This window comes from Rana temporaria, chromosome 13 (assembly GCF_905171775.1).
Source record: "Rana temporaria chromosome 13, aRanTem1.1, whole genome shotgun sequence".
Taxonomy (NCBI): domain Eukaryota; kingdom Metazoa; phylum Chordata; class Amphibia; order Anura; family Ranidae; genus Rana; species Rana temporaria.
In genome coordinates, this window is record NC_053501.1 from 22,875,598 (window position 1) to 22,897,047 (window position 21,450).

At 42.5% G+C, this 21,450-nt stretch overlaps 1 protein-coding gene across 4 annotated transcripts in view; it reads right to left on the reverse strand.

Moving 5' to 3' along the window:
* Nucleotides 1–21,450, reverse strand: part of BCL11B (BAF chromatin remodeling complex subunit BCL11B) — a 138,427-nt gene that overhangs the window by 42,386 nt on the left and 74,591 nt on the right. The gene's annotated exons all lie outside the window — the stretch shown is intronic.

The window sequence follows — 21,450 nt, forward strand, 5'->3', positions numbered from 1 at the left end:
GGGAGGGGGAAGGGGGAGAAAAGGAGAAGGGGAGCGAGTGGGGGGGGGGGAGAATGGGGGAGAGGGAGGAGATATAGTAAAAGAGGAGGGAGTGGGAGAGGGGGAGAGAGAGAAAGAGGGGGAGGGAAAGAGGGAAAAAAGGGTGGAGAGGGTAAAGGAGAAAACAAGGAGGAGGGTTGAGAGAGAGAGAGAAAAGGGGGAGGGAGAGAAGGCGGGAGGGTGAGAGAGAGAGGGGGTGAGTGGGGGAGAGAGAGGGAGGGGGAAGGGGGAGAGAAAGAGGGGGAGGGAGAGGGGGAGTGGCAGAGAATGAGGAGAGGGGGATAAAGGGAGGGAGAGTGTGGGAGAAAGAAGGAGATAAGAAGAGAGAGGGGGAGAGGAAGAGGGGGAGATAGGGAGAGAGGGAAAGAGAGAAAAAGAGAGAGAGAAAAAGGGGGCGTGAGAGAGAGGCAGAGAGAGGGATGGAAAGAGAGGAAGAGAGAGGGTGATAAAGGGAGAGAGAGAGCGTGGGAGGTAGAGGGAGATAAGAAGAGAGAGAGGGGGAGAGGAAGAGGGGGAGATAGGGAAAGAGGGGGAGGGAGAAAAAGAGAGAGAGAAAAGGGGGGCGTGAGAGAGAGGCAGAGAGAGGGATGGAAAGAGAGGAAGAAAGAGGGAGAGAGAGAGGGGGATAAAGGGAGAGAGAGCGTGGGAGTTAGAGGGAGATAAGAAGAGAGAGAGGGGGAGAGGAAGAGGGGGAGAGAGGGAAAGAGAGAAAAGGAGAGGAGAGGGAAAGAGGGAGAGGGAGAGAGAGAAAAAGGGGGAGTGAGAGGGAGGGGAGAGGCGGGAGAGAGAGAGGGGAAGAGAGGGAGAAAATGGGGAGGGGGAGAGGGAGAAAGAGGGGGCGAGAGAGAGACTATGGGGGAGAGGGAGAGAGAATGAGGGATACAATGGGGAGAGGGAGGAGGAGGGAGAAGTGAGGGAAGGAGAGGGGGAGGTAGAGAGAGTCAGAGATGGGGAAAAGTGGGAGAGTAAGGGGGGCAAGAGAGAATGCAGGAAAGAGAGGGAGAGAAAGTGGGGAGAGAATGGGAGAGAGGCAAAGAAAGAGGGGGAAGAGGGAGAAAGAGAGAAGTAGGGTGGAGATGGATGGAGAGAGAAAGGGGGGAAGAGAGGGAAAGAAGAACAGAGAGGGAGAGAGGGGGAGAGAGAGAGAGAAAGAGGGTGGAGGAAAGCTGGACAGAGGGAGAGGGGGAACGCGAGGGAGGGGAGGAGAGAGGAAGAGGAGGAGATAAAGAGATGGGGAGGGGGAAGAAAGAGAGGAAGAGAGAGAGGGGGGAGAGAGAGAAAGAGGGTGCAGGAAGAGGAAAGCTGGACAGAGGGAGAGGAAGAGGAGGAGATAAAGAGATGGGGAGGGGGAAGAAAGAGAGGAAGAGAGAGAGGGAGAGAGAGAATGGGGTTGGGAGGCTGGGGGGGGGGGAGGGGAGAGAGAATTTTTTTCATAAAAAAAATAGAAAGAAAAAGAGTGAAAGTAATAGTCCTCGAGGCACGTTTGCATTTTTACTTAAATAAATGTTTAAATAAATACAAAAACAAATCCATGGGATACGTTTAAAAATGTTTATTCAATAAAAAATAAAGTTGACTCAAAATAATTTTAGTTTTATATTATATATATATATAGTGTATATATAGAGAGAGCGATGGAGCAGCTATCAGGACTGAGTCCGCCAAGTGAGAAGGATGATTTGCTACATTAAAAATAGGCAACAGCTACACAGTAAGCGCTATCGGTTTTGGCAGCTACAACAAGGGAATACAAGAGCCCTTTTGATATCTGGCTAGCTGCACAATTCCAGCTGTACGATTGTGAGGAGAACATATTGCGTCTACACACACACACAATCAGCGGCGAGCATTGATCCCACAGACTGTATTATCTCCCCTTCCTGGGCGCACTGAAAAGCCGAAGCCGCCACTTCCCTGCTTCTCATACAGCGAGGGACACAATGCGGCTTCCAGGGAATGAAATAGGTGAGTTGTACGGCGCGGGGACTCGGGGATGTGGCAAGGATCTAGCAGCATGTGTTAACAATTCTCATCCATGGCTTTCAGTTGGACATTAATCACACTCAACAGCTACAATTAAATCCCTGAGACAAGGAAGAACAAATTAAATTATCTGATAGTAAGAGAGCAAAGGAAAAATTTGCCTTCCCGTAAGTTTTTTTTTTTAAAGGTAGAAATATCTTAAAATGCAAATCTAGCCCAAATAATTTTTTTCTTAGCTTTGCATAATGTGGGGAAGAGTTAAAACTTCGTCAGGTTTTTATTTTTTGCATGTGATACCACTTGAAAGTTTTCTCAATACTTCCTGTCTGGGTGACACAACAGGAAGTAAGGAAATCTCAACAAAGCTACAGACAGCACTTAAAACCAGATGGAGGCTATGACTCTTCCCCACATACTGGTAGAGAGATCCTTCTCACTTTGATTAACAAGAAAGTGAAGGGAAATCCTGCCAAAGGAGATATCAACAGAGAACCAACACCTGATAGCATTTGTAACCATCTATCCAAAACTTAAAAATAAATTGCCTGGTGCTCTTTAATGGTAAGGCTACTATAGAATCTGCTTCTGGCCTCAAGATGGATGGGGCTCCCTTGGTAAATGTCAGTTATTGTTGGCTACTTAAGGGCAGAAACACGTCAGTATTAGTTTGTGTATTGGCTCCCTTTGTTTCCCTATAGGTATGTAATAAAGAAGAGTTCACATGCATCGTACACCGGATGCTGATATTCTATTATTTAAATGGCGGCTATTGACTGGCAAGAGAATCAAGTCCTGTAAGAAAATGACCGGTATTGACTGGTAAGAGACTCCAGTCCCATAAGAAAAATGGCAGGTATTGACTGGCAAGAGACTCCAGTCCTGTAGGAAAATAGTGGGTATTGACTGGCAAGAGACTGCAGTCCTGTAGAAAAATGGCAGGTATTAACTGGCAAGAGACTGCAGTCCTATAGGAAAATGGTGGGTATTGACTGGCAAGAGACTCCTGTCCTGTAGGAAAATGATGGGTATTGACTGGCAAGAGACCCCGGTCCCGTAAGAAAAATGGCAGGTATTAACTGGCAAGAGACTGCAGTCCTGTAGGAAAATGGTGGGTATTGACTGGCAAGAGACTCCAGTCCTGTAGGAAAATGATGGGTAATGACTGGCAAGAGACTCCAGTCCCGTAAGAAAAATGGCAGGTATTGACTAGCAAGAGACTACAGTCCTGTAGGAAAATGGCGGGTATTGACTGGCAAAAGACTCCAGTCCTATAGGAAAATGGCAGGTATTGACTGGCAAGAGACTGCAGTCCTGTAGGAAAATGGTGGGTATTGACTGGCAAGAGACTCCAGTCCTGTAGGAAAATGGCAGGTATTGACTGGCAAGAGCCTTCAATCCTGTAGAAAAATGGCAGGTATTGACTGGCAAGAGCCTTCAGTCCCGTAAAAATGTTATACAATTACAATTAAGGAAACCGAGTGGACTTTTGACTTTATCACAGTGGTGGCATTACTTGCATTACAGATTTTATCTCTCCCAATTTAAAATAGATGATGAGGGCTCGAGAAATAAATACCGCAGCCACATTCCCGCATTAATGATGCCGCTAGAAGCAGGAGCGTAGTATGACTTTATCCTGGCTCTGAAGCTCCCAGCAGCCCTGCACACTCGCAGAAGACTCTCCATCAATAAGGTTCAATCTGTTGACTGAATCTAGAATATAATATGTTGTTATCAAGCAGATTGATCCAGAGGGAGGCAAAGACGAGCGTGCCAACGGCAAGCACGCAGCCAAACATTCCTCTCTGATGCCCAAATCTGAATCAGTCCCAAATATCCTTCAGAAAGGGCGTATGGCTCTGCATGGTTCGGCGCCACGGCTTTCCAAAGGCTCCCATTTTAACCCTTTATTTTCTAGCTTATTAGATCCTAGGCCATGTAAAAGGTAAGTTCCCTAGTGTATGGAACCAACAGCAACCAATCATATTTTTGGGTTTAGTGAAATATGATAAGCAAATCGTTCTGACTGGTTGACATAAGCTATTGGTCTCTGATTTTTTTTTGTTTTTTCAATTCTTAAAAGGCCAGCAAAATGAGTAGATTTCATGATTGGAAAGTCATTAAACCATTTGCAGCTCTCAGATGTAAAAGCTTGCACAGGATAGAATATGGACGGTTTTGCCGTTATTAAAATGATCTTTTTCCGTGATGTTCTCTGATGTAGTTTCATTATTACCAGTGTCTAGCTTTTTGTGGGTCAATGACTAAACCTTGCCACTGTGCCACTGACCTGGCACGGTGATCAGCAAAGGAACACGCCTTGGACAAGGTGGGTATTTGCTGAGCTTGGCCATGGCATCAGGCCCCATAAAGTGCTATTACATCAGAGGGGCTCACGGAAAGGTAGTTTTGGCCAGTAAAGTTAATAACAGGCATCCTAAGGTGGGCTTCCGCTTTTTAACGTTTAAGGGCTCGTTCAGACCTTAGTGTCCTCGTGAGTTGGGTTAATGCAAGTTTTTCACGCATTAAAGTGCATTGCATTAAGGGCTTATTTAAACTTGTGTCACCTTCTGAAGAGATCTGTGGCCGATCGTTCTTCAAAGGGTGTTTGTCAGGAGTTGGAAGGCTTTATGTTGCCTCCTCACCACCTGCTTTGACCTCTTAAAACCTGGATCACCGCACTGCAACCATGTCATTGCACAAAGTTGGAGTGTGGCCCCTTTCGGTTGAATGGGTCACGTTCAGTGGGTGATAATGTCTGGCCGACATGGCAAGGGGAACATTTTTGCACAATGCAGTGTTGTGGTCGCTAGACTGACACTTTCATAAGTTCATAGTCGGTATGATTGAATGAAGACATCAGTTCATCCAGTTCAACCTGTGTGGGTGTATGGGTGTGTAGTTAATCACGAATTTTACAAATATTCCTGGGCCAATATATATATATATATATATATATATATATATATATATATATTATAAATGAACGACTCAAATTTAAATGAAGTAAGTTCACTTATAGTTTTTTTTTTGTAATCAACATTACACTATACTGAACTTATTCTCTCTGGAAAAGAGATGCTTGAGAGGGAATATAATTAAAATGTACAAATACCGTACTGGTGACCCCACAATAGGGATAAAACTTTTCAGTGGAAGGATTTGATAAGACACGTGGCCACGCATTAAAATTAGAGGTTTAACCTTAAACTACGTAGAGGGTTATTTACTGTAAGTGCGGCAAGGATGTGGAATTCCCTTCCACAGGCGGTGGTCTCAGCGGGGGGCATCGATGGTTTCAAAATACTATTAGATAAGCACCTGAACGACCACAACATACAGGGATATACAATGTAATACTGACATAAAATCACACATGTAGGTTGGACTTGATGGACTTGTGTCTTTTTTCAACCTCACCTACTATGTAACATGAAATAGTTCATGACAGGGAAAAAAAAAAATTGTAAATAAAGCAAAGAAACTCCAAATAAACTCTAGCCCATTAGAGACCCAATTTATATATAATATATCAAAATCCCCACTGAAGTCCCCATACATCAGAGTCCCTCTACATAAGAGACCAGTCTCCATTAGAGTCATCCCCTACATCTGGGTCCCCATCAGAGCCCCTCTTACATCAGAGGGCCACAAAAAACATTGCAGCTGGTCAGATTTGGAACACAGGCCCATAGCTTGGAGGCTCCTGGTCAAGATGAACAACAAGAGTAGAATAACGAGGTCCAGAAGGCTTTCCATTTCTTTAATGATACAGGAATATTGTGCTCCATACCCCATAGCAATGGCTTACCCAATGGCTACAAGCTATCAACTGATTGGCTAAAAAGTGGAGGTGTTAGGTGTCAACAGCAAATCAGTTACCTTCTTTTAGCTCCCGATATAAAAAAAGTTGCTAGCTGGATGTTCATAGTTGGCTTGGGGCCACCTATCATTGAATTACATTTGCAGCAATCAACAAGTGAGGTTGTGATTCTGATCTGATCCGGATCTTCTATTTATTTCATTTTTGTTCAGTCAGCCAAGAAAAAAAAATGCTCTCATTTAAAAAAAATTAAGTAATACAAAGATAATGTCACCCACCATCCATCCGCATTCATAGCAAGCAGCCCATTAAGCAGTAATTATTTTTTAATTAAAAAATCTGGATGCTGATTTGTACATCTGTTATAGGTTTAAAGAGACTGACGTACTATATATATATATATATATATATATATATATATATATATATATATATATATATACATACATATATACTTTTTTTTATACTACAGACTTTCGTGGCCACTGCATGTGCCAAAGAAAACCCAAACGAAGCTTCTTTTCTTTGTTGGACGCAGCGGCGCGTATGTGCGCCTGGACAGATCTGACTGCCCGTGAAAAGAATTCTAAATAAAACACAAACACGAAATTTGGCATAGCCACAGAAGCGAGCTTAGGACTAATTTCAGCATGCGGACGGCTCTCACACAGTACGACTGGCTCCAATATAAATGAAACCAGGCGCAGTCAAAATTGCCAGTAAACTCCCCCGTTAAAGTAACAGTCTCCTCTATTCCCCACGTTCTTTCTTCTACTGGAGCCCCCTCAAACAAAAACATCTGCTACAAAACTTCAGGAACAAAAAAAAAAAAATGTCGATCTACAACAGGCCGAGGCAATTAGCATTATTCCGTCAACCAGACTTGGTTCGAAGTAGCCGCGGGTAATCTACGGAACACAAAACCGGATAACAGAACAGCAAAGCATGCTGAGACTAGCAGTTCCACAATACGTATGGCCTGCCAGAAACCTACATTTATTGAAGAGGTATACAGTAATTAGTGAAAATTTAGGTCATATTTATCAAATAGACTTGTCTAACAAGCTTTTGTAGAGAGAAAAACCTGAGCATTTGGTGGTGATAGCTTTCATTGCAGATGGGTTGGTCTTTGGTGGAGGGGATTTAGAAGCAGGTGAGTATACAAGCAAGGGGTTAAGTTTACATTAAAAGGGTGAATATGCGAGTGTTACAAGGAGGGTTAGTGTTGGATTTTCAGGGAGGATTAGTGTTGGGATTACAGGGAGGTTTAGTGTTAGGTTTACAGGGAAAGTTAGTGTCATGGTTGCAGGGAAGGTTGGTGCTGGGGTTACAGAGTATTAGTGATAGGGTTACAGGGAAAGTTAGTGTTGGGTTATGGGGAAGGTTAGGTTTGGGTTACTGGAAGGGTCAGGGTTTGGGTTATAGGAAGGGTTAGTGTTGAGGTTACAGAAGGGATTAGTGTTAGGGTTAGAGGGAAGGTTAGTTTTGGGGTTACAGGAAAGGATAGGGTTGAGTTACAGGAAGGGTCAACATTTGGGTTATAGGAAGGGTTAGTGTTGGATCACAGGAAGGCATAATTTTACAAGGAAGGTTAGTGTAAGGATTAAAGGAAGGTGTAATATCACAAGGAAGGTTAGTGTGAGGGTTACAGGGAGGGTTAGTGTTAGGATTACAGAAAGAATTAGTGTTAATGGTACAGGGAAGGCTAGTGTTGGGTTACAGGGAAAGCTAGTTTTAGGATTAAAGATAGGGTTAGTGTTAATGTTACAGGGAGGGTTAGTGTTAGGATTACAGGGAGGGGGTTAGTGATAATGTTACAGGGAGGGGTTTAGTGATAATATTACAGGGAGGGTAAGTGTTAGTGTTATAAGAAGTGTTAAGGTTACAGGGAGGGTTGTGTTAGCATTATAGGGAAGATTAATTTAGGGTTACAGAGAGAGTCAGTGTTAGGCTACAGGTTACATCATCTGGATCCCCAGGCCATGGAATCAGCTACACAGTCAACTGTAAAAAACGAAAAACCCTGAATCCAATCAAACATGTTATACTGAAACAAAAAAAAAATTAAGATATAGTTGTAAAACCAGCATGTAAATGGTTACAATTGTGCTCTCAACAATGCCAACTGGAAGAGCTTTGTTTGGAAACTTTAAGCTTCATGCCACCAAATTTCTAATTCTTAGAAGGGGAGCGGGGACATGGCTGGCAGTTCCCGTGCCTGCTCTTATATCTTGCAATGCAATAAAAATAGCCTTTTATCCTGATCTCAAAAGCCTGTAAAATCATTGTGGCGGATGCAATGGGATAGACAAGGAGAAAATTACTCAGGGCTTTGCTTCAACATGAAATTAAAAAGTGATGCTGCAGTCTCAGAGGGTCTCAGTGATTTTCCCCGGGTTTAGATCATGCATAAATATCGTGACATCCATACAAAACAAAAGGTACCGCTAACCGATCATTTTAAGGCCTGCCAGATGATGACAAGGAAATGCAGAGCTAAAAAGAAGACAACAAGAGGCTTACACCAGTCTCTGCCTACTTTATAAATGGTATATCTGGATGGATGTCACCAGTCTTTCGGCTGCATTCTCAGTGATGTCACTGGTCTCTAGTGAGGTGATAGGCTGCATTCTCAGTGATGTCACTGGTCTATAGTGAATGGATAGGCTGCATTCTCAGTGATGTCACTGGTCTCTAGTGAGGTGATAGGCTGCATTCTCAGTGATGTCGCTGTCTTCTAGTGAATGGATAGGCTGCATTCTCAGTGATGTCACTGGTCTCTAGTGAATGGATAGGCTGCACTCTCAGTGATGTCACTGGTCTCTAGTGAATGGATAGGCTGCATTCTCAGTGATGTCACCGGTCTCTAGTCAATGGATAGGCTGCATTCTCAATGATGTCATTGGTCTCTAGTGAATGGATAGGCTGTGTTTCCAATGATGTGATCTGTCTCTAGTGAATGGATAGGCTGTGTTCCCAATGATGTGATCTGTCTCTAGTAAATGGATAGGCTGTGTTCCCAATGATTTGATCTGTCTCTAGTGAATAGATAGGCTGTATTTCCAGCAATATCTCTAGTCTCTGGTGAATGGATAGGTTGCATTCTTAGGCTGGAAGCACATAATTATCTAAAATATTATTGTCTGATGTATCATTAGCAGTACTGGAAACTTGAAACACTCAATAATTTGAAGGTGGTCCACATTCTTTTGCCCATATAGTGTTTCTGATGATCAGATGTCCACAAAATTTTGTCTGATTAGTGTACATTTTATAAAGGTTATCCTCCACTAATGTGCAGGGGATTTTAGACTGTGAGTTTCTTCAAGGACTGATGTAATTTGTAGGTAGAGTTGGATAGAACGTGGAGGCTATAAATATGAGGAACAAATAACACAATCGATTTACCGGTCCATTAAAACGTGTTCCAGCATATCTCACAGGCATACAACTCTCCTTGCATTACAAACTTTTTGGAACACTGAATCACTGTTTTCTTTTTTGAAGAAATAAAAAGAGGTAAAAGTGGTCCCTGACTATCCGCAGAAGCTATATATAAAATCAAGCTGTTGCCAGTGACACATGCCTCCACTGAGTCTTCGAGGAAGAGTTAGGGAACAATATGTATTTCCTGGTTTTGAACAGATGGATCCAAGTACAGCAGAGGCGAAACACCCATGAAAACATTGAAATCATCACTTCTCCAGTCACGGAGATCCGAAAATGATTAAGCAAAATAACAAAATGGCATCCGATGCTGCAGAAGGCTGCTGCTTTGTGCGACGGACCGATAGGACGCAGTACAACAGAAAAAAAAAGCCTTCCAGATCTTACTTTTTTAAGATGCAAGATATTGTTTTAAAATAAGCATCACTAAGTGCAAGCTCATTCCCTTATCATGGACGAGAGGCTAATGTGAGGTTCAATATTTGACACCTTTGCAAACTATGTGCATATGTTCATTCAATCCACTTCATCATTTTAAAAACTTTAATAACCACTAAAACAGACCAGCAACCAATTGGTTTCACTGTAATGGCTGAGTTATGGTATGTCCAAAGCCAATTCGTTTTTCCTTCTTTCATTTTGCATATAGAAAGATATGGATAAAACTTTTATCAATTATTTTTTGCCACCTGGAGACTATTCACTTCCTATCCTGTAGACCTAAAATGAAGAGGATATCTCTCCAAAATTAGGGCAAGGCCCCCTTAGACAAGATGAAGTGTCCACATTGAAAGGCATTATCCTCTATTCCTATTGATGTGACCACTCAAACTTTTGGATTTACCCTCACCTTCAGTCCCAGTGACAATGATCACTGGGACAAAAACAAAGAGTAAATCTCCCCACATGGGATACAGACAGCAAAAAAAAATCTATTGAACAATCCATCCAATGCCAATACTCTAAACTCCTTGTTAGAAGATGAATGGCCAACAATGACGGCATAAGAAACACGTAGAAAAAAAGCCAGCTCTCCATGAATGAAATCTCAAATTTGTAAAAGTACAGATGACAGACATAATTCAGAGACACGGAGATCCCCTTTATCAAGGTGACTGATGTCTCTCAACTTGAGAAAGGAGATCTCAATTATTTTATATGTCGGCTACATGAGTAGTGATCCAACCTAGTCAACATTTTACAATATAAAGCATAATAATTCTATTCCCAGTTTTATGCCTTATATTCATTTACTGTTACAGCTGTAAAAGTCTACCATATATATTCAGTTTAATAAACGTACCCTTCAAAAAAACTTGGTTATAATGGCTGTCAAGTTCTGTTCCTTTGACCACCAACCCCTCCTAGTCTTTTGATTGGACAATATAGGAGAATCAACACATTCAACACTCTGCTCACTCTACTTGAAAGCTAGGCCAGGTGTTGACTTAAGAAGCCATTGCATTGCAGTACAGCCTGAGGCCTCGTACACACGACCGAGTTTCTTGGCAAAAACCAGCAAGAAACTTGCTTTTTTTTTTTAACGAGGAAACCAGTCGTGTGTAAATTTTTCGACGAGGAAACTGTCGAGGAACTCGACGAGCCAAAAAGAGAGCATGTTCTCTTTTTCCTCGACGGGAATGGAGAAAATTGGCACGTCGAATTCCTCGACAGCCTAACAAGGAACTCGACGAGCAAAACGATGTGTTCGAGTTCCTTGGTCGTGTGTACGAGGCCTGACTCACAGTGGCAACTCTCGCTATCTCAATCTGAACTCTGATGTGCAGGGAATAGTAGCAAGCTAATACCAAAACAGATCGCAGGTACTTAAATTAGCCGTATTTAATGGCTGGTTTTATTTATTTTTTCCAATAACTTTTTATTGAAATAATTTTAACAAAATTTACACATCAATACAATGAATACCCTTACCCTGAAACAGACAGTAATGAAAACATAAGGAAATCGCAAGAATTATGGGTATCTTGGAACTTAGCAATTGCATTGGGGTTTCGGACTGGATAAGTACATCTAAGTCGGGTGGCTAGGGGCACAGAATTCCCCAGAGATAGTGTGTTATATACCAATGTCTGCTATGAAGGCTCTGGGTGTTTATTATGTATGAGAGTGGAACATGAGTGGAAGGTTAGAAGGCGTGGGAGAGGGAAGTGTATGATGAAGATATTTGGTAATGTGGGGGCTCTGTATGGGTACTAGAGGCAATATATTTTGGTAGGTTGAAGGGAAAGGGAGAAGGGATGTAGAGTGAGGGATCTTTGATGGGGGAAAGGTGGTCAAGGAAGGGATGAGGGACAGAGGATGGTAAGGATACAATTGGGAGGGGTATGGGGGAGACTCCAGGAGACCTCTATTACCCAGTGTTCACATCTGTTCTTACACAGGAGCTCCATAGTATTTCTCATCTGGCCTTAAAGTTGCAGTTGGCTGCTTGTTGTCTTGAATATGGGTTTGCCTTTCCAAGTCAGTACCAAGGAGCAGGAGCTTGAAGAAGAGGAGCTTGGTCTAGTTTGAGAGGCTAAAGGGGTAGGTATTGCTGGTTTTATATATATATATATATGTTGAAAGCACAGCTGCAACACTAGTTCTTTGGAACATTATGTCTTAGTGAACCCATTCTTGGATGCTAACTAGTTGGAAAAGGCAACACTTTCAAACACAAAGCCCATTCTACTTAATTTTCGCTCAGTTCAAGCAAGGCCATCTGTGAAACGCAGCCAGCTAACCCCCATTCAAAACTGTAATTTGTAGCCTACGGCGGACACAACGGAAATCGTGTTGGTGAATGGGCTGGGGTTTTTTTTTTCGTTTTGTCATCTCATCCTGGTGCAAGTTTGACATACAAAGTCTAGAAAGTAAAGGACCAACATCCATAATCAAAGAATCCTGTTCAGAGGGTTTCTTATAGGAATGACCAGTGTCAGCTGCCCACATGCCGTACTTTAAAGAGATGCATACAGCATTGCATTAAAAATTAATTACACATGTTATTTTATTGATAGTGCATAATGTAATGAGCACCAGCTGTGCTAAATATCCAAACTACTTTATAAGATGGCTATAAAAAACAAGAGAGGAGTTAGAGAGATGGAGGGAGAGAGAGGAGGGAGAGTGGTAGAGAGAAGGAAAGAGAGAGGTGTAAGAGAGAGACGGCATGCCAGCGTGACCTATTTATATAGATGTTACAAAAAGGATCCCCTTTGTAACTTTTTTTTTAACATTTCATGCTGACCATTTTTGCCCAATTTATAAACCTAGAAACAATAAATAGTGCATACATAAACCCAGCAGAATGGTCAATTTAACCTTTTGTTGCCAGGTGGCGAAAAGGATGGGCATTAACACACAGCTGGCACACATAAAAAATGCATTTTGGAGCGTTGCAGTGCACATAAGACCTTAAAGTTTTAGTAAACTTTTGTTTTGTTATTTAAATCGCCATCAGACATCATGTTCACTGTCCGCTGCAATGTGACTCCCATGTGCATGAGCAGGAGTGACATCATCACAGCCCAGCCATTTAAGCGGCCCAAGGCACTGTATCTGGAAGGAAGACTGGATGAAGATAGAACTGCCCGGGACCCGCTGGATCAATCATAGCGCAGCATTACAGGGCTTGGTTTGACAGGTAAGTATGCCATAATGTGCTACCGGTAATATGCTGTGCATACTAGTACATTATGGCAAAACCCACCTGGGGACCTCTAAAAGAAGAAATAATAGCAGACTTTACTACTGTTTTAAAATGTAAAAGGCTGTAGATCCCAGATTTAAGGCACTGCTGCCTCGGACTGCTAGTCTCACCAAATTCCCCCACCAGCCATCAGATCACAGGTCATCAGAGGGGCAGTTCTGATATGAGGAAGCAAAATCCTGCCTCTACCAAGATGGCTGCCTCCACATTCAGAACAAGACATAGTGGGGTTGATTTGCTAAAGCTGCAAAGTGCATACCATACTAGCAAATTATGAGAAACGTACCTTGTCACCACTGAGACGGCTGACATCTTCCCCTGGTCTTTCCTTTCAGGTTTGCGGCCTCCGGCTACATGAGTGGCCGGGACGCGAAGACGTCACTCCCGCACATGCAAGCACTGTAAGCTAGACCTTCAGAGTGCATGTGCTGGTGATGTCATTGGCGGCATGCACTCTCAATATCTCCTAAACTGTGCAAGTTTAGGAAATATTCACAGTTCCTACAGGTAAGCCTTATTATAGGCTTACTTGTAGGTACAAATGGTCTGACAGAGTTTACTACCACTTTAAGGTCCTCATTTAGTGCAGCATTGTACAGTATGACCATATAGTACAGTACAAAACGGTGAACCGCAAGTCTTTTGCTATGAAGCTTGTGAAGTGTGCAGCAAAGCTCTAACCACACTGCCTGTGCTAGCGTCACCCAATAGTCCTGTACTTGCTGCCTGCTGAACCGTGGCACAAATGGGTCTGCTGTTATCCGTGCATCTAAATGCTGAACAAAAACTGAACTTTCCACCTGTTCAAAATTCACCAAACTGACAAGTATGGTTATAAATAAGAAATACAGCTGGAGAGATGGCCAGCTAAAATTAAATTTTAAATAAAGTAAGTGGTTCAACGAGCTCTGTATTGATCAAAAGATCGTGAAATTTATTTTATTAAATGCAAGTAGTGTAAGAAATCTTGAATAAAACACATTATAAAAAAGAAAAAATCTGGCACTTACTGTAAGTTGGCAAGATACATCTAGTTTCAGGCTAAGTACATTTAGTATTCCTCTCTCTAACTGTAGAATACAGTACAGAAGATTATAGAAATAAATATACTAAAATTTATGAAAAAAAAATCCCTTTTTCAACATCTGTGTAAGTTTGCACAGAACAGTGCACAGGAGAGGTTGCAGCTGAACTGAATCACATTGTCTGATATGCTTAGCTGATGCCACAATTTAAAGAACATCTATCATCAGTAACAGGAAACACCCCATCCACTGGTGTGCATCACCACCTACCTTATTGGAGTCCCAGGGGGGACCATAATTCTACTGAAAGCATCCCTGACCAGACAGGATTTTGACTCTGGATGAAAATAATAGAGAGTGTGAGACCACCAGTCCAGAAGAGATGGATTAACACAGAATGAGGAAAACAACTTTGCTGCCTCAGCATCCTTTTGATTGACAAGGGATCCCATGCTCATTGTCTGTACTGGTATGACCTCAACAGATACCAATATGTACTCAGGGCCAGGTAGCAGGGGAAGCTGCCCTGGGCGCAGTGGTTTACTGTATAGATGAGGAAACCAGTAAGCTCATTCTGATACAAGGCATTTTAACAAGCAGATCACTGCTGGGGGTAACATCCCCTAAGTTCACACAAAATGAAGGTGGGGGGGGGGGGGCAGTTTGGCTTCTTTGCCCTGGGTGCTGGATGATCTTGTCCCGGGTCTGCATGTACTTTCTTGCTTGTATAGTTACAGACAGGTGCACAGCTTTAGCCAACTGCACTATCCCCCAGTTAACTGCAGGAACGTGGTGGTTAGAACTGGGCCCCCTGGACGTCCACAGAGGATTAGGCTTCCTTGTAGATGACCTGACTCCCAGTGAAGGCAGTACATACTGAAGTCTCTAGCCAAAATGGCAGTACCCATGGCTATAAGCACCTCTGCTGTAAAACTGCAGTGGTTTAGTCCGGCTTTTATTTTACTAATTTGAGAAATTGGATGATGAACATCTACATTGGAGTTTGGTGGGGTTTTAGAAAACCTATATGTGTTTAAAGACAATCTTCCCCCTCAATATATGTTGTCTTCTCTCCTCCCCTCCTCCCAGCTGCTGTGCAAATTGGGCTTATTTTCATTTTATTTACTTTTTAATAAGAAACTGTCGGCACCTTGGGGTTTAGCCAGCCACTCTACCGATGATGTGCCACTGTCCCCACCCCCTCCTCCTTTCTCAGTGTAGGACTATGCCTATACCAGGAGCCCAGGAGGTACATCATTTGCCCCCATGCACAAGGTACAAGGCAATTGATGTGCCTCCTGGGCTCCTGGTATATGTACATTGCATATCCCAGAAGGCATAGTCCTAAAATGAGAAAGGAGGAGTGTAACATCATCGGGAGAGCGGCTGGTTGAACCCGAAAGAGCCAGCATTTTCCCCATGAGGTCCTGCAAGAAAATAGTGGCACAGGAACAAACATGGGGGCAGAAAAGAAGTGGATCACAGCAGGACTGGATCCACTGGGTGTGTGAGTACCTTAACTGTGCAGGACCCAGAACCAGGTAAAAAAAAATGTGTAAAAAAAATGGGGGATTCACTTTAAAGTCAATCCGTTCCCATCCATTGCCCATGCAACACAAAGCAAAAGGTTCACTTAAACACAGACCTCCACCAACACATGTTGCTTTAATCCCCCTATCCTCAGCAGTATATACGTATTTTTTATTCACTTCTTCACAGCTCCACTCAGCCAATAGGAGTGAAAGGAAAGCCCTATGTAAGCTACAACGTGTGGGAGTCCTATTGGACAAGCGCTGTCAGATGGAATAAGTCACATGCTCTTCTGTACTCGGAAGTACCACCTATTTCCTTTGGCTATCAGCGGTGGAGAAGAGAAGGAAAGGTAGGTATACGCTGCTTGGGAGGGATACGAAGAATTTATCCAAATCAGTTTCTTTTGAACTGAAAGAAAGGTTCCATTACTGGAATTTACAAACGATAAGCAATCATATGACAGTGCCAATGTTTTGCTGTCTTTTCCCCAGTATTCTACCTCTCTGAAATAGTTCCTTCTGGGAGAAACAGAACATAATTTACTCTGCAGTTCTGAGTTTGAGGGGAAAAAAAAGGAAAAAAAAATATTCTATAAGAGTAATTGCAAAACACAGCAACTATCTAGGCCTTCAAGGGGGGATATTCGTTAAAAACATGCAATGGCGCAGGATGAAGTGTCATAATCCATAGTAACCAATCAAATTACAGTCTGCTGTAAACAGATCACAGAGAAATGAATTCCAATTAGCCACCATGCATTGCTGCACTTTGATCTGCGCGCTGTAAAAAAAGAGCGCATCCGCGTAAAATTGTTTTATCGGGTCAGCCCAGTGGTCTCGGACAGGGACAGGCGAGGGTTAAGAGAGTTTTAGTTTACTTTCGAAGGGAAGATAATGTTTCTTTCAGGCAATACTTGGCCAAAGGCTGCCATAAACACTTAGCATGCTCTTTGATGTAGCCTATTCTCTAAGTGCTGTAGACTGCAGCAGTAATTATGGGAAAGCCATGATAACAAGTCGATTTCTCTGCAAAGCTGGCCTCACTTTTACAGGGAACAGACCACTTAAGGATGAGCAAGGGAGAATGCAAGAAAAAAAAGGAAAACATAACTGACACCATAGCAAATTAAAACGAAAACAAAACATTTTTGCTATCTACCACCGGCGCTTCAATTTATTTATTACACCTATGTGCATTACACCTCGTTCACACCAAGCTGGATACAGAAGAACTGGTTTTATTACAGGCAGCATTCTGCCTTGGCTGGACAACTCTCATTCAGCCAGAGAAGGCAATAGGCAGGCATGGTGGGGAAAAATGTAGATATCGTTTAGGTAGTCATGCTGTACGGTACAGTCCCCCAGCCATGCACTATGAACTATGCCATTCGGCTCAGTACACACTCTTAGGCCGAGTGTTTGCACGTGACAGGTGGTCAGGACCATGGGGCCTAAACCACTGGAAAAACTGCATCATGAATGAGCTCTTAAAGCATCATGCCTGCACCCAAACCACATGCTGTGGTTCAGTCCTCAAACCCCAAGTCACCGCAGTATCCTGTACTGTTGTAGGGGCCAGAAGTTGGAACCACAGTGTGCAGTGGACAAAGGTGTCCAACATTACTGGGAGTGTATAATGCTAAAGATTCCCATGAAGACTGTAGCACTTTAACAAAAAAAGATTAGAAATAAGCATAATACCTCCTCTTTTCTAACAGTTTTTAAGTTTTCTTTGGCTGACCACTGTGTCGTTTTAGAAAACAAGTGCACTAAAGCAGCCATAGATGGTTTGAATCTTGGCCGGTTCAGCAAGGACCAGCCGAGTATCGACCCATGTATGGGCAGACTGATTGTACCCAGGGGTCAAGTCCTGAAGACAAAAGTGTGGGAACTCCCACCCAAGATCCACTCCCCCACCAAAAAAAAAAAAAAAATGATACGCTCATATGCATAATTACTAAACCGCAAGTTCTTTCTAAATCTCGCAATAACTCGCGGCAGACCTCCGCAATGTCTCCTGGGAACAATGACAAAAGCTCCCAGGAGACATTGTGGCATCGAGGAAGTGACAGAATACCTGCACACTACCTGATGAATCCTTATACAGGAAGCGGCCAGTAACATAAAGGATTACTAAGGTTCACCTGCCCCTGACAGTGACTCGAGCTGGGCATCGCCGCTTAGTGAAGGATTGGTTCGGGCGGCTCGGCTGCTCTCAGCTGCTCTAGTCCTGCAAAGGGAACTGCGTTCCTGCTGTGAAAAAAGTGCAGGAACTCCTTCCCACGCATTCCCGCAGGACTTGAGCCCTGATTGTACCCAAGTCAATCAGGGCTCAAGATTTTTTTTTTTTACTCATCTGGAAATGCCTGTTGCTATGCGGTCCCACGAAATCTGCCTTTGAAACCACCTAGGATTCTGACATCATCTCCCTCTAATGCTCCTGGGAAATGTGTGTCATCATTTCCCAGGATGCAGTGCGCTGTCCAATTATCACTCCCCATCCAAGACTTCCAGGAAGTAAGTGCCTGTTGGCTTCAGAATGCCCACAAGCAAAATGACAGCGGTGTAGATATAGTTTTATAAACTATCTTTTTTGAATATCTATGCGGATCGGCGGCGGATTGTAAAATAGTAAGTGACCAGATTTATATTATAAAAACGCAGGATGAAAGGACATACATTTAAAAATGCTAATTGTGGTTGGAACTCCGCTTTAAGGAGTTAAGGAAAGATAATGTACTGTAAGTCTGCTGGTCCTTTACGGAGAAGGTGATATTTGTTGGAATGTAAAACTCTCAAGAACTGACCTTGACTGTTTTCTCAAGTGAGAGTTTATTAGTGGCTGCAAGCTGTTGAGGACACAGTCCAGATTCCTGTTGCTCAGCACCTACTAAAAAACGTTCTCACACCTTACCACACCCAGTCTAAACACCCAAAAAAAACAAAGATCTTGACTCAGGTCCAGAAACAAGCACACCATCAGGCATTTTTTTCTCTGCAATTTTATCTGTTGTTAGCAGAGGGCATTTTTTTTATGTGTGTGTGTGTGTGTGTGTGCTTGTGTAATGAACCTTGAAGAATGCAGGTGTACCTTTCATTCTGACTCTACTACATCCTTTGTCCCTGAACAGGAAGTAGACTTCTCAACATAACAAAGTCTCAGCTTTGCAAGGTGATGGGAAACAATAACAGTCAAGGAGAGGGCTGTGAGATGGTGGGATTCTTATGGCATTCAGAGAACAAGACTGAACACGAGGGGTGCCGACCGGCTTAGTGTTCCAAGGCTAAAGCATCAAAAACAGATGTCTTACAATGTCAGTCAAAAGCCCAAGGCCCGCAGTGGCTCGCAAAGCATGCACGAAAGAATATGGAGGGGACAGAGCCTTTCTGTTGTTCTGAGAACATGCCTGCCATGTAAAACCCTCCAGTTGTCTGTAACCTGACATCCTGGGAATATTTTATCCCAAGACTGTTATTTAGAAGTCTCACTGCAGACACTGTGATTGTCCCAGGACCACCCCATTCCAGTTATTCAAAAATTAATAACCAAGCCCTCTCCAGACTCTCCAGGAACCACTGTTTGGGTGGGCAAAAGGCTATACTACTAGCTTAAAGGGGTTGTAAAGGAAAAAATGTTCTTCCCTAAATAGCTTCCTTTACCTTAGTGCAGTCCTCCTTCACTTACCTCATCCTTCGATTTGGCTTTTAAATGTCCTTATTTCTTCTGAGAAATGCTCACTTCCTGTTCTTCTGTCTGTAACTCAACACCGTAATGAAAGGCTTTCTCCCTGGTGTCAAGAAACCCTTTTGAGGTGAGAGGGGACGAGCAGGAGTGTCAGGACGCCCACTAACACACAGCTCGTTTCTCTATCTGCAAAGTAGAGAGTGTCCTGACTTGCCTGCTTGCCCCCTCCCCCCTCAAGAGGCTTTCTCCACACTAGCCTCCCATTACTGTGTGTAGTTACAGACAGAAGAACAGGAAGTGAGCATTTCTCAGAAGAAATAAGGACATTTAAAAGCAAAATCGGATGAGTTAAGTGAAGGAACTCGGTGCCTGATTCATAGAATCAGATACGCCTCACAGTTGCCTAGATACGAGCGGCGTAAGTCTCCTACGCCGTCGTATCTTAGGGTGCATATTTACGCTGGCCGCTAGGTGGCGCTTCCGTATATTTCCGCGTTGAATATGCTAATTAGCTAGATTCACAAACGTACGAGCGCCCTGCATATCAAGATACGTAGTTTACGTAAAAGTTACCCCTCATAAAGCAGGGGTAAGTCATGTTAGGTATGGACGTCGGATACGTACGAACAGCGTCGTATTTTACGTCGTTTGCATAAGTCGTCCGTGAATGGGGCTGTGCGTAGGTTACGTTCACGTCGACTAAGCATTGAGCGGGCGTAATTTACTTTGAAAATTCGACGTAATACTGAGCATGCGCATGCATGCGCCGTTCGTAAAAAGCGTCATTTACGTGGGGTCACAACACATTTACATACAACACGCCCATTAACAGACTAGTTTGAATTAGGCGGGCTTACGCCGTGTCAGATACACTACGCCGCCGTAACTTAGAGCGCAAGTTGTTTCTGAATACAGGACATGGCGCTCTAAGTTACAGCGGCGTAGTGTACCTGAGATACGCTACGCCCGCCTAAAGATAGGTGTTTGTATGTGAATCTGGGCCTAAGTTAGCTCAATGTCTACCTTGCACTTTCTCTCTGGCTACCAGTGTATTTCAACAAATTATTTTTAGCCACAATAAAAATTGGCTTCTACCAGTCAAACATGAATGGTAGACCTAAACTTAGAAAAATAAACTATAAAGCGCAAAATCTGCAACTACAATGAGCAAATATGACTTCTCCCATTTACAACTAAAACTAGAAATCATACGCAATAATGTGCAGTTTTTAAACAGCGCTGATCACATGAATATCTAGACATAGGCAATTGAAACAAACAAAAAAAGATTATAGTTTAAAATAAGTGCTACGTTTAAAAAGAATGCTAGGTGAACATGCTTATCTATAACACTGCTCAGCATTGTGGTAGAAAGGAGCAAAAACTGGTAAAATGTGACATTATAGGTTTTGAAAATTTACTTTGTCACCCTGTGGAGAGGGTAGTCTTAGCTCGACATAAAAAAATAAAAAAAAAAGGTTTAAAAAATATTACGTGATAAATAAATTAAAAGCCAACACCAGCTAAAAAATATTTAAGCAGTTACAGCAACTGTTTTCTTTTTTCATTTGGAAAAATTATTTAAAACATATGAGCAAAAGCCAACTGTTCTAAACACCCCCATCAATGATATAGGTTTATATAGGTATATATATTTATTTATATAGGTATATGTAGGTATATATAGGGTTTATCCCAACCCATGTAACTCACACTTTTACTGGAAAACGTGTATTTAAATGTGGAGAAAAAAGAAATAATACAAAAATATATAAATAATGTTATAATTATTAACCCCATCCAGAATTTTTGCTATAGCGGTCCTTCAAATCTATACCAAGAACATGAAACATTTGCTATAGTCTATCACAGTTTCACAGTTTCTGTGAACAATTTGCACAGGAATATTATTTTGTGAAGTTTTTATTTTGTTTTATGAGAATTTTTTTATTTTCAGATACCCGCAAACAGTGCAGCTTTATGTACATCAACAGGCTATACAAAACAGTTTGAAAAAAAAAAAAGAGAAAGTGAATATTCAAACTAGAACAGAAAGCACAGACACAAAGTCCAGCATATGTTTACAATAATTTTTGTAACAAAGCTTTCCAGCCAAGCATCTGGTCTAGGCATTTCCATAATTGTAGCAAATCTTCTAAAAAAAAATAAAAAATGAAAAGTGTGTTTTTCAGTAGCAACTAAAA